Source organism: Mixophyes fleayi, chromosome 4, assembly GCF_038048845.1.
Source record: "Mixophyes fleayi isolate aMixFle1 chromosome 4, aMixFle1.hap1, whole genome shotgun sequence".
Lineage (NCBI taxonomy): Eukaryota > Metazoa > Chordata > Amphibia > Anura > Limnodynastidae > Mixophyes > Mixophyes fleayi.
In genome coordinates, this window is record NC_134405.1 from 169,057,307 (window position 1) to 169,070,971 (window position 13,665).

A 13,665-nucleotide genomic window follows, 5' to 3' on the forward strand; every position below is an offset into this window, starting at 1 on the left:
AATTTTATGTTTTTGTACAGTAAACTTTCACCTTTATTAGAGAGGTGTTTTTTTCTTTAAAAAGGTGCAAGCTTTTGTTTTACATTTTTGTTTCCCTGACTTAAAACCACTATGCACTTAAACATAGGTTTTAGCACATGACGTAGAGGGATGGATCACCATGACTGAGACTGGAGAGTGACAATGACACTGCCATTCCTCCTGTTTCTGTATGAGCTATAACACAGTAGAATGTCACTGGAGACATTTAAGAACACTGCCAGTCCTATTATTGCAATTTCTGTTTCAGCACTAAACACTGACACCTCTCCTATTTCTTGGTGAGCTGTGGCACAGTAGAATGTGACTGGGGGATTTTAAAAACACTGCCAATCCTATTATTTCTAATTCAGCAATGACAATTAGCAGTGGCACATAGACTGTAGACTGGCAAGAACACTGGCACCTCTCCTATTTCTGTGTGACCTATAATAACACAGTACAATGCGACTGCCGATTTTGAAGAACATTGACAGCCCTATTATTTCTATTTCAGCAATGGCAATTAGCAATGGAGCAATGGCACGTAGACTGTAGACTGACAGCAACACTGGGACCTCTCCTGTTTCTGTGTGAGCTATAATAACACAGTACAATGTGACTGCAGATTTTGAAGTACACTGACAGCCCTATTATTTCTATTTCAGCAATGGCAATTAGCAATGGAGCAATGGCACGTAGACTGTAAACCTGCAACAATACTGGGACCTCTCCTGTTTCTGTGTGAGCTATAACTCAGTAGAATGTCACTGGAGACTTTTAAGAAAACTGACGCCCCTCCTGTTTCTGTTCTTGGCAGTCTCTAGTGCAGTTGGGCAGCGTCATATCTTTTAATACAAGAATCTCTGGTCATTCCATATTCTAAGTGACTCTCATTTCCCCCAAACAATACATAGTTGTTTTTTTTACTACCAGAAATGCATTTATTTGAAGTTATACAATGTTATAGCTATAATTTTATTCTGAAGCAATTTTTCAACTGGTTTTGATTGAAACTTTTTTTAAAATTTTAATATTAGCAAAGGTCCTTATTTCAAAACAAGAATTATGTTGGGGAGTAGTAGAGGCGCCTGCTGTACTAAATCTGCACTTACAATAAATGTGATAGTCCCACCAGTACATTTCTTTTGCATAAACACAAAAGCAATATATGAGCAGAGGCACATATGGAAGAGAAAATTGAGCATTTCCTCTCCTCTCTTCATATTTTCCTTGTTTTGCTTTGTGCTGCCATCTGTCAGAATGCCACATCAGGAAATGAATGCAGCTTGGACACACATAGAGGGTTTTTAGACTAGTCATAACCATGTGAATTGTGTGTCACTCTCTCTTCACCTCCATGCATCAAAGTCTGTTTTACAGCAGAGCTGCATTGTATGTAGTAGGTAAATATTATATATGGCACCTCATAGAGACCAAAATACTTAACCTTAAAAAAATATAATAGCCATTCTACATCTTGGGGTAAATGTATCAAACAAAGGTACATTTTCATTTAGACTAATTTGTCTGAAGCAGTTTTTGATGGAGGAGGGGAATTAGAAACTTGCAAACTCCACCCCCTTTTACTTAAGCCAATCCCTTTGGGGGCTGTGAATCAGGACAGTTAGAAGGTGTGCATGTGTGTCGTGCTGTCCTCTCCTGCATCTACTAATGTCCATATTTTCAGCATAGCTGCATTGTATGTAGCCATTACTTATTATCTATTTCACTTTATAAAATCCAAAATGATTAACTTAAAAAAAAAATGATAGTCATTAATAATAGACATTGTCTGTCTTGTGAGTGTCTTTCTATACACATGGATAATTGTGATTTATTCTCACTCAGTGTAAAGAAATAGAATTAAGGAAGATATTAACGTGTACCTGATTTGTCGCCTTTATCCTTCTTGTTCCCCTTTTCTGAAACAAAATGATAATACAATTTAATGTAATACTGGCAGCAATTTCACTGAAATATGTACAACCCTAGCAAACTACCTTTATTTAGAATACTGGGGGTTATATTTACTAATCTGCGGGTTTGAAAAAGTAGAGATGTTGCCTATAGCAACCAATCAAATTCTAGCTGTCATTCTGTAGAATGTACTAAATAAGTGCTAGCTAGAATCTGATTGGTTGCTATAGGCAACATCTCCACTTTTTCAAACACGCAGTTTAGTAAATATACCCCTAGAAATGTGTTATAATGATATTACAGAGAATAATATGTTTTTCATATCTAGAACACATTGCAATGTTGAGGAAAGGTCATTAGCACAAAAGAGCTATTGCGTTGGTTAGTACAGAAGGCACCTGTTGTACTAAAACTATGTGACGTGTGTGCACCACTCTCTTATCCTCCGCAAACCAACATCTGTTTTTCAACACAGCTGCATTGTATGTAGTAATTAAATATTATACTTGGCAGATCATAGAGCCCAACATGTTTTACTTTATGAAACAATACTAATCTTTTTTCATTTTCATTCCAGCCTTCTAAACACATGAACACCTATCTGATTTACAATGTTGCGCTTCTCTAAAATAAAGTACTACTACAACTTTGTGTCGTAATGTCTACAATTCTTCTAAAACATGCATCACTCTAACATAACAACCTTCATTCATAAAATTAAAAATATGCCATGGAAAGTAAATTGGCTGCCTAGATAGCACATATGAGGACAGTAAAAATAATTAAAGAAAGAAGTACCTTTTGATTCCTTAGAATCTGTGAAAAGAAGATGCCACAAAAAAAGATTATCATTTTCAAACTTAAATGGGAATTTTATTTAATTTCCAGTAATGCTACGATCCATATTCTGCGTTAAATTTTTTTGTAATTCTTTTTTTTCAATATAGCATAAAATATGCCTATTTTATATGATAAAACAGACTGATGTGACTAGGGGTAATACATTCTCCTAAGAAATATATACAATAAACTTGTATTTTCTTTGTTAGATTTGAATGAAACAATCTTTGATCAAACAACATTCTAACTAGCTCTCATTTCCCACAGTAATATCCAGTTAGCCTTTGATTATCAGAAGAGTAGTTCTTTAAAGTTACAGGTACATTTACATTTTTCTAATTTGTCTGAAGCAGTTTTTGATGGAGGAGGGGAATCAGGAATGTGCTGTGGTCACACTCATGGATGTAAGACTAGTCATTAACATGCATCATGTGCATAGCTCCCAACATTTAGAATCCCAAAAGCGGGAAAGAAAAGTCTCACCCGTTCCGCCCAAACTCCGCCACCAAATGTCCATATTTGGACAAAACTAGACCCACTTTCAATTAAACCAAACTCCTTTGTCGTCAGCTACACAAATATCCCCCTCATCCTGTTGCAAATACAAAGTGGTATCCTACATTTGTGTATCACCGACTACACTAAAAGGCATACCGCTGACAACCTGTTTGGAAAAACTAAGGGATGTCATTGCAATATGACTTTATCCTGCTTGGACTCTCCTGAGGATATGTCATTTGTGATAATGCCACCAATATTGTGAGAGCATTACAGCAAGGAGAATTCCATCACATTCCCTGTTTTGTTCACACAATCAACTTGCTGGTACTGAGCTTTTTTAAAAAATTACATTGACATGCAGGAAATGCTGTCTGTGTCCAGAAATAATTTGGGTCATTTTCGGTATTCTGCAACAGCATGTAGCATGAGATTGCAGCTGCTGCAAGAAGAATCGATTTTGAGCGGGAATGTATTTTAGTCCAGCACAGTGGAGAATACTTTCCGTGTTGTGCAAGTTGCTGAAACTACTGTAAGTAGTCACCTGTGAAGTGAGTTCAGACACTGTTAGCTTGAGTCAAGTGATTCCTCTAATTAGACATTTGGAATAGCAGCTAGAGAAATTAAAGGAGGAGATGAAACTTAGCAATTACGCTAACTATGCAGGACTTGTAGATCAAGTACTTTATTCGCTTTGCCAAGATCCGAGAGTTATCAACATCTTGAAATCAGATCACTACATTTTGGGAACTGTACATGATCCTAGGTTTAAGAGCTATGTCTTCTCTTTCTTTCCGGCTGACCCAGATTTCAAGAGCTGCAATGAGCTCTTGGTTAGCAAGCTGACAGCTCAAGTGGTACATGACACGACAACTCATTCTCTCTCAGTTTCTTTGGCAACTGCTGCTTGGAAAAACTTAGCTTTCCCAAGACACCCAATGGTGATGCAGATGAGTCAGCACAACATTTTAACATTTGGCCTGGTGTAAAAGAATTGCCCAAAAATTGTGACAGCTCTGTTGTAAAATGAACTAGAAATTCCATGGGGAAGGCCATTACTGGCAATTACATCAAAGAACAGAGACCTCTGTAATGGTGGATTATAGCGGGATTAATTACTATTGTGTAAGTTTGATGGTCAGACTGATGAGGGTGAGGATGATGACAGTGTAGATTTCAAGTGCTGGGATTTAACTGAGAGAAGGGAGCTAGCTGATGCTGGTATGCTTGTTAATGTTTTGAGTAGAATGGCATTTTGGCAATTTTATGTTTTTGTACAGTAAACTTTCACCTTTATTAGAGAGGTGTTTTTTTTCTTTAAAAAGGTGCAAGCTTTTGTTTTACATTTTTGTTTCCCTGACTTAAAACCACTATGCACTTAAACATAGGTTTTAGCACATGACGTAGAGGGATGGATCACCATGACTGAGACTGGAGAGTGACAATGACACTGCCATTCCTCCTGTTTCTGTATGAGCTATAACACAGTAGAATGTCACTGGAGACATTTAAGAACACTGCCAGTCCTATTATTGCAATTTCTGTTTCAGCACTAAACACTGACACCTCTCCTATTTCTTGGTGAGCTGTGGCACAGTAGAATGTGACTGGGGGATTTTAAAAACACTGCCAATCCTATTATTTCTAATTCAGCAATGACAATTAGCAGTGGCACATAGACTGTAGACTGGCAAGAACACTGGCACCTCTCCTATTTCTGTGTGACCTATAATAACACAGTACAATGCGACTGCCGATTTTGAAGAACACTGAGAGCCCTATTATTTCTATTTCAGCAATGGCAATTAGCAATGGAGCAATGGCACGTAGACTGTAGACTGACAGCAACACTGGGACCTCTCCTGTTTCTGTGTGAGCTATAATAACACAGTACAATGTGACTGCAGATTTTGAAGTACACTGACAGCCCTATTATTTCTATTTCAGCAATGGCAATTAGCAATGGAGCAATGGCACGTAGACTGTAAACCTGCAACAATACTGGGACCTCTCCTGTTTCTGTGTGAGCTATAACTCAGTAGAATGTCACTGGAGACTTTTAAGAAAACTGACGCCCCTCCTGTTTCTGTTCTTGGCAGTCTCTAGTGCAGTTGGGCAGCGTCATATCTTTTAATACAAGAATCTCTGGTCATTCCATATTCTAAGTGACTCTCATTTCCCCCAAACAATACATAGTTGTTTTTTTTACTACCAGAAATGCATTTATTTGAAGTTATACAATGTTATAGCTATAATTTTATTCTGAAGCAATTTTTCAACTGGTTTTGATTGAAACTTTTTTTAAAATTTTAATATTAGCAAAGGTCCTTATTTCAAAACAAGAATTATGTTGGGGAGTAGTAGAGGCGCCTGCTGTACTAAATCTGCACTTACAATAAATGTGATAGTCCCACCAGTACATTTCTTTTGCATAAACACAAAAGCAATATATGAGCAGAGGCACATATGGAAGAGAAAATTGAGCATTTCCTCTCCTCTCTTCATATTTTCCTTGTTTTGCTTTGTGCTGCCATCTGTCAGAATGCCACATCAGGAAATGAATGCAGCTTGGACACACATAGAGGGTTTTTAGACTAGTCATAACCATGTGAATTGTGTGTCACTCTCTCTTCACCTCCATGCATCAAAGTCTGTTTTACAGCAGAGCTGCATTGTATGTAGTAGGTAAATATTATATATGGCACCTCATAGAGACCAAAATACTTAACCTTAAAAAAAATATAATAGCCATTCTACATCTTGGGGTAAATGTATCAAACAAAGGTACATTTTCATTTAGACTAATTTGTCTGAAGCAGTTTTTGATGGAGGAGGGGAATTAGAAACTTGCAAACTCCACCCCCTTTTACTTAAGCCAATCCCTTTGGGGGCTGTGAATCAGGACAGTTAGAAGGTGTGCATGTGTGTCGTGCTGTCCTCTCCTGCATCTACTAATGTCCATATTTTCAGCATAGCTGCATTGTATGTAGCCATTACTTATTATCTATTTCACTTTATAAAATCCAAAATGATTAACTTAAAAAAAAAATGATAGTCATTAATAATAGACATTGTCTGTCTTGTGAGTGTCTTTCTATACACATGGATAATTGTGATTTATTCTCACTCAGTGTAAAGAAATAGAATTAAGGAAGATATTAACGTGTACCTGATTTGTCGCCTTTATCCTTCTTGTTCCCCTTTTCTGAAACAAAATGATAATACAATTTAATGTAATACTGGCAGCAATTTCACTGAAATATGTACAACTCTAGCAAACTACCTTTATTTAGAATACTGGGGGTTATATTTACTAATCTGCGGGTTTGAAAAAGTAGAGATGTTGCCTATAGCAACCAATCAAATTCTAGCTGTCATTCTGTAGAATGTACTAAATAAGTGCTAGCTAGAATCTGATTGGTTGCTATAGGCAACATCTCCACTTTTTCAAACACGCAGTTTAGTAAATATACCCCTAGAAATGTGTTATAATGATATTACAGAGAATAATATGTTTTTCATATCTAGAACACATTGCAATGTTGAGGAAAGGTCATTAGCACAAAAGAGCTATTGCGTTGGTTAGTACAGAAGGCACCTGTTGTACTAAAACTATGTGACGTGTGTGCACCACTCTCTTATCCTCCGCAAACCAACATCTGTTTTTCAACACAGCTGCATTGTATGTAGTAATTAAATATTATACTTGGCAGATCATAGAGCCCAACATGTTTTACTTTATGAAACAATAATAATCTTTTTTCATTTTCATTCCAGCCTTCTAAACACATGAACACCTATCTGATTTACAATGTTGCGCTTCTCTAAAATAAAGTACTACTACAACTTTGTGTCGTAATGTCTACAATTCTTCTAAAACATGCATCACTCTAACATAACAACCTTCATTCATAAAATTAAAAATATGCCATGGAAAGTAAATTGGCTGCCTAGATAGCACATATGAGGACAGTAAAAATAATTAAAGAAAGAAGTACCTTTTGATTCCTTAGAATCTGTGAAAAGAAGATGCCACAAAAAAAGATTATCATTTTCAAACTTAAATGGGAATTTTATTTAATTTCCAGTAATGCTACGATCCATATTCTGCGTTAAATTTTTTTGTAATTCTTTTTTTTCAATATAGCATAAAATATGCCTATTTTATATGATAAAACAGACTGATGTGACTAGGGGTAATACATTCTCCTAAGAAATATATACAATAAACTTGTATTTTCTTTGTTAGATTTGAATGAAACAATCTTTGATCAAACAACATTCTAACTAGCTCTCATTTCCCACAGTAATATCCAGTTAGCCTTTGATTATCAGAAGAGTAGTTCTTTAAAGTTACAGGTACATTTACATTTTTCTAATTTGTCTGAAGCAGTTTTTGATGGAGGAGGGGAATCAGGAATGTGCTGTGGTCACACTCATGGATGTAAGACTAGTCATTAACATGCATCATGTGCATAGCTCCCAACATTTAGAATCCCAAAAGCGGGAAAGAAAAGTCTCACCCGTTCCGCCCAAACTCCGCCACCAAATGTCCATATTTGGACAAAACTAGACCCACTTTCAATTAAACCAAACTCCTTTGTCGTCAGCTACACAAATATCCCCCTCATCCTGTTGCAAATACAAAGTGGTATCCTACATTTGTGTATCACCGACTACACTAAAAGGCATACCGCTGACAACCTGTTTGGAAAAACTAAGGGATGTCATTGCAATATGACTTTATCCTGCTTGGACTCTCCTGAGGATATGTCATTTGTGATAATGCCACCAATATTGTGAGAGCATTACAGCAAGGAGAATTCCATCACATTCCCTGTTTTGTTCACACAATCAACTTGCTGGTACTGAGCTTTTTTAAAAAATTACATTGACATGCAGGAAATGCTGTCTGTGTCCAGAAATAATTTGGGTCATTTTCGGTATTCTGCAACAGCATGTAGCTGTTAGGAACTCCCAAGCCAGTACAGTGAAACTCGGGGACTACTCTGAAGGCCCGGTGTTCGCTGGAGCCCCTAGTGGTGGGGAGAGACTTGGCTGCGCGCCGACCGAGGGTCGAGTAACGTATACTGACTAAAAGGAGCACCCAGGAGTGGAGTGATTGGGGCTGTAGTGAAGAGGGGATCCAAGGTCAAAGGTCACTAGCACAGGTACAAAATCCGGGGACAAGCAGAAGGTCAGACACACAGGCAAAAGCAGCAAAATCCGGAATCTAGGCAAAAAGGTCAGGGTCAGAAGCGAAGGTTCAATGGTCCAGGAACAAGCAAAGGTCAATCCAAAGTAATAATAACCAACAGAGAGAACAAGCAGGCAGCAGAACTAAGGGCAGAACGCTATAACCGGCAGTGAGGCTGCAGACCTCACTGCCCTAAATACCAAAGGCCACCAATCAGAGCCTAGCTCTGAGTCTCACACAGCCCCTATTACTAATTAAATTAATCAGCCCACAGGCTGTGTTAATTTGCGCGCATGCGCCCGACTACTAGTACCGCCGGGACGCAGCGCCATAGGAGAAGCGTCCGGCCGTTGCCTTGGCAACGGCCGGGCAGGAACTGGAAATGACGTTCCGGTCATCAAGGTGACGGCCGGTGCGCCACAGGGCACAGGAAGAACCGAGCCGCGGCGGCTGTGAGTACCGTGATAGTAGCATGAGATTGCAGCTGCTGCAAGAAGAATCGATTTTGACCGGGAATGTACTTTAGTCCAGCACAGTGGAGAATACTTTCCATGTTGTGCAAGGTGCTGAAACCACTGTAAGTAGTCACCTGTGAAGTGAGTTTAGACACTGTTAGCTTGAGTCAAGTGATTCCTCTAATTAGACATTTGGAATAGCAGCTAGAGAAATTAAAGGAGGAGATGAAACTTAGCAATTCCGCTAACTATGCAGGACTTGTAGATCAAGTACTTTATTCGCTTTGCCAGGATCCGAGAGTTATCAACATCTTGAAATCAGATCACTACATTTTGGGAACTGTACATGATCCTAGGTTTAAGAGCTATATCTTCTCTTTCTTTCCTGCTGACCCAGATTTCAAGAGCTGCAATGTGCTCATGGTTAGCAAGCTGACAGCTCAAGTGGTACATGACATGATGACTCATCCTCTTTCAGTTTCTTTGGCAACTGCTGCTTGGAAAAACTTAGCTTTCCCACGACACCCAGTGGTGATGCAGATGAGTCAGCACAACATTTTAACATTTGGTCTGGTGTAAAAGAATTGCCCAAAAATTGTGACAGCTCTGTCGTAAAATGAACTACAAATTCCATGGGGAAGGCCATTACTGGCAATTACATCAAAGTACAGAGACCTCTGTAATGGTGGATTATAGCGGGATTAATTACTATTGTCTAAGGTTGATGGTCAGACTGATGAGGGTGAGGATGATGACAGTGTAGATTTCAAGTGCTGGGATTTAACTGAGAGAAGGGAGCTAGCTGATGCTGGTATGCTTGTTAATGTTTTGAGTAGAATGGCATTTTGGCAATTTTATGTTTTTGTACAGTAAACTTTCACCTTTATTAGAGAGGTGTTTTTTTCTTTAAAAAGGTGCAAGCTTTTGTTTTACATTTTTGTTTCCCTGACTTAAAACCACTATGCACTTAAACATAGGTTTTAGCACATGACGTAGAGGAATGGATCACCATGACTGAGACTGGAGAGTGACAATGACACTGCCATTCCTCCTCTTTCTGTATGAGTTATGGCACAGTAGAATGTCACTGGAGACATTTAAGAACACTGCCAGTCCTATTATTGCAATTTCTGTTTCAGCACTAAACACTGACACCTCTCCTATTTCTTGGTGAGCTGTGGCACAGTAGAATGTGACTGGGGGATTTTAAAAACACTGCCAATCCTATTATTTCTAATTCAGGAATGACAATTAGCAGTGGCACATAGACTGTAGACTGGCAAGAACACTGGCACCTCTCCTATTTCTGTGTGACCTATAATAACACAGTACAATACGACTGCAGATTTTGAAGAACACTGACAGCCCTATTATTTCTATTTCAGCAATGGCAATTAGCAATGGAGCAATGGCACGTAGACAGTAGACTGACAGCAACACTGGGACCTCTCCTGTTTCTGTGTGAGCTATAATAACACAGTACAATGTGACTGCAGATTTTGAAGTACACTGACAGCCCTATTATTTCTATTTCAGCAATGGCAATTAGCAATGGAGCAATGGCACGTAGACTGTAAACCTGCAACAATACTGGGACCTCTCCTGTTTCTGTGTGAGCTATAACTCAGTAGAATGTCACTGGAGACTTTTAAGAAAACTGACGCCCCTCCTGTTTCTGTTCTTGGCAGTCTCTAGTGCAGTTGGGCAGCGTCATATCTTTTAATACAAGAATCTCTGGTCATTCCATATTCTAAGTGACTCTCATTTCCCCCAAACAATACATAGTTGTTGTTTTTTTTACTACCAGAAATGCATTTATTTGAAGTTATACAATGTTATAGCAATAATTTTATTCTGAAGCAATTTTTCAACTGGTTTTGATTGAAACTTTTTTTAAATTTTAATATTAGCAAAGGTCCTTATTTCAAAACAAAAATTATGTTGGGGAGTAGGAGAGGCACTTGTTGTACTAAATCTGCACTTACAATAAATGTGATAGTCCCACAAGTACATTTCTTTTGAATAAACACAAAAGCAATATATGAGCAGAGGCACATATGGAAGAGAAAACTGAGCATTTCCTCTCCTCTCTTCATAGTTTCCTTGTTTTGCTTTGTGCTGCCATCTGTCAGAATGCCACATCAGGAAATTAATGCAGCTTGGACACACACAGAGGGTTTTTCGACTAGTCATAACCATGTGAATTGTGTGTCACTCTCTTTTCACCTCCATGCACCAAAGTCTGTTTTACAGCAGAGCTGCATTGTATGTAGTAGGTAAATATTATATACAAGTTAACCCGTGCATGATACTCATGCATTCTAGTCAACTCAAGCTACTTAAGGTGTTAAAAAGGTTCTTGTCATCTTCATCGCCACACACACACGCCGCTAGGCTTTTATATATTAGATAATGCTAAGAATTTAGTATTTCAGTGTAGTATATAACTCCGCCCAGCAGGTGGCGCTGCAGCTTGAGCACTCTGTCACCCGGTAGTTTTTTCCACACACACACACACACACTAACAAACGCCGCTAGGCTTTTATATATTAGATGGCACCTCATAGAGACCAAAATGCTTAACCTTAAAAAAATATAATAGCCATTCTACATCTTGGGGCAATTGTATCAAACTGAGAGTTTTCTGGCGGGTTTGAAAAGTGGAGATGTTGCCTATAGCAACTAATGAGATTCTAGCTATCATTTTGTAGAATGCATTAAATAAATATAGCTAGCATCTAATTGGTTCTTCAAACCTGTTGAAAAACTCTCAGCTTGATATATTTACCCCGATATCTCTTGTGAGGGGCTTTCTGTATACATGGACACTTGTAGTTTACTCTTGCTAGTAAATAAATATATATATATATATATATATATATATATATATATATATATATATATATATATATGTGGCAGATATTAAAGTGTACCTGATTTGTCATCTTTTTCTTTCTTTTGCCCTTTTTCTGAAATAAAATTATAATACAAGTTAATGTCAATCTGACAGTAATTTTGATAACATATGTATCAATCTGGCAAACAACCTTTACTTATTAAAGAAAAAATTACCTCCTTTTTTATCTGAATCTGTGAAAAGAAAATGTAATAAATTATAAAGGATTATAATTTTTAATTGTACTTGGAATATCATATAATCTCCAGTAACGCTTACATCTATATTCTATGTTATGAAGATACAGGCATTAAAAGCTCTGTCAAATGTATTTAACACTGAGCTTAGTGTGGTGAATTAAACAACAGTGTGGTGAATAAAAATAGGTATTTTTATTAGTCACTAGTATTTTTCAAAAAGGAATGTTAAGCATAAACGTCACTTGTTCTATGTTTATTACACTCATGATCGTTGATCCATTTAGAAATTGTCCAATGAAATATACACAATAAACTCATGTATTCTGTGCTAGATTTTAATAAAGGATCCTCTGATCAAACAAAACTATATACCGCTCCTTTCCCGCAAAAAAATTCAGATAGCTATTGATATTAGAGTAGGTCTTTGAAGTTAAAGGTACATTTTCATTTAGACTAATTTGTCTGAAGCAGTTTTTGATGGAGGAGGGGAATTAGAAAAGTGCAAACTCCACCCACTTTTACTTAAGCCAATCCCTTTGGGGGCTGTGAATCAGGACAGTTAGAAGGTGTGCATGTGTGCCGTGCTGTCCTCTCCTGCATCTACTAATGTCCATATTTTCAGCATAGCTGCATTGTATGTAGCCATTACTTATTATCTATTTCACTTTATAAAATCCAAAATGTTTAACTTAAAAAAAAATGATAGTCATTAATAATAGACATTGTCTGTCTTGTGAGTGTCTTTCTGTACACATGGATAATTGTGATTTATTCTCACTCAGTGTAAAGAAATAGAATTAAGGAAGATATTAACGTGTACCTGATTTGTCGCCTTTATCCTTCTTGTTCCCCTTTTCTGAAACAAAATGATAATACAACTTACTGTTATACTGGCAGCAATTTCACTGAAATATGTACAACTCTAGCAAACTACCTTTATTTAGAATACTGGGGGTTATATTTACTAATCTGCGGGTTTGAAAAAGTGGAGATGTTGCCTATAGCAACCAATCAAATTCTAGCTGTCATTCTGTAGAATGTACTAAATAAGTGCTAGCTAGAATCTGATTGGTTGCTATAGGCAACATCTCCACTTTTTCAAAGACGCAGTTTAGTAAATATACCCCTAGAAATGTGTTATAATGATATTACAGAGAATAATGTGTTTTTCATATCTAGAACACATTGCAATGTTGAGGAAAGGTCATTAGCACAAAAGAGCTATTGCATTGGTTAGTACAGAAGGCACCTGTTGTACTAAAACTGCACTTGCTATAAATGTGCTGGTCCTGCAAATATATATCTGTTGACTAAATACAAAAGCAGTCAATGTAGTAAGGTAAAAATGGAAGAGAAAGTGGTGCTTTTCATCTTGTTTCTCCACAATTACCGTCTCTCGTTCACTTTGTGAGGATGGTAGGGGGAGGAAACAGAAGGGAACTTGGGCACACGTATGGTTATAAGACTACTCATTACTATGTCACATGTGTGCACCACTATCTTATCCTTCGCAAACCAACATCTGTTTTTCAACACAGCTGCATTGTATGTAGTAATTAAATATTATACTTGGCAGATCATAGAGCCCAACATGTTTTACTTTATGAAACAATAATAATCTTTTTTCATTTTCATTCCAGC

At 37.5% G+C, this 13,665-nt stretch overlaps 1 long non-coding RNA gene across 1 annotated transcript; it reads right to left on the reverse strand.

The window, feature by feature from the left end:
• Positions 1-1,907: 1,907 nt before the first annotated feature.
• LOC142150017 (uncharacterized) lies at positions 1,908-11,892 on the reverse strand. Its single transcript, XR_012690972.1, has 5 exons — positions 11,862-11,892; positions 7,275-7,292; positions 6,446-6,481; positions 2,737-2,754; positions 1,908-1,943 (listed from the first exon to the last, which is right to left on the reverse strand). It is a non-coding gene; the product is annotated as an uncharacterized LOC142150017 (long non-coding RNA).
• Between the last annotated feature and the right edge of the window lie 1,773 nt (positions 11,893-13,665).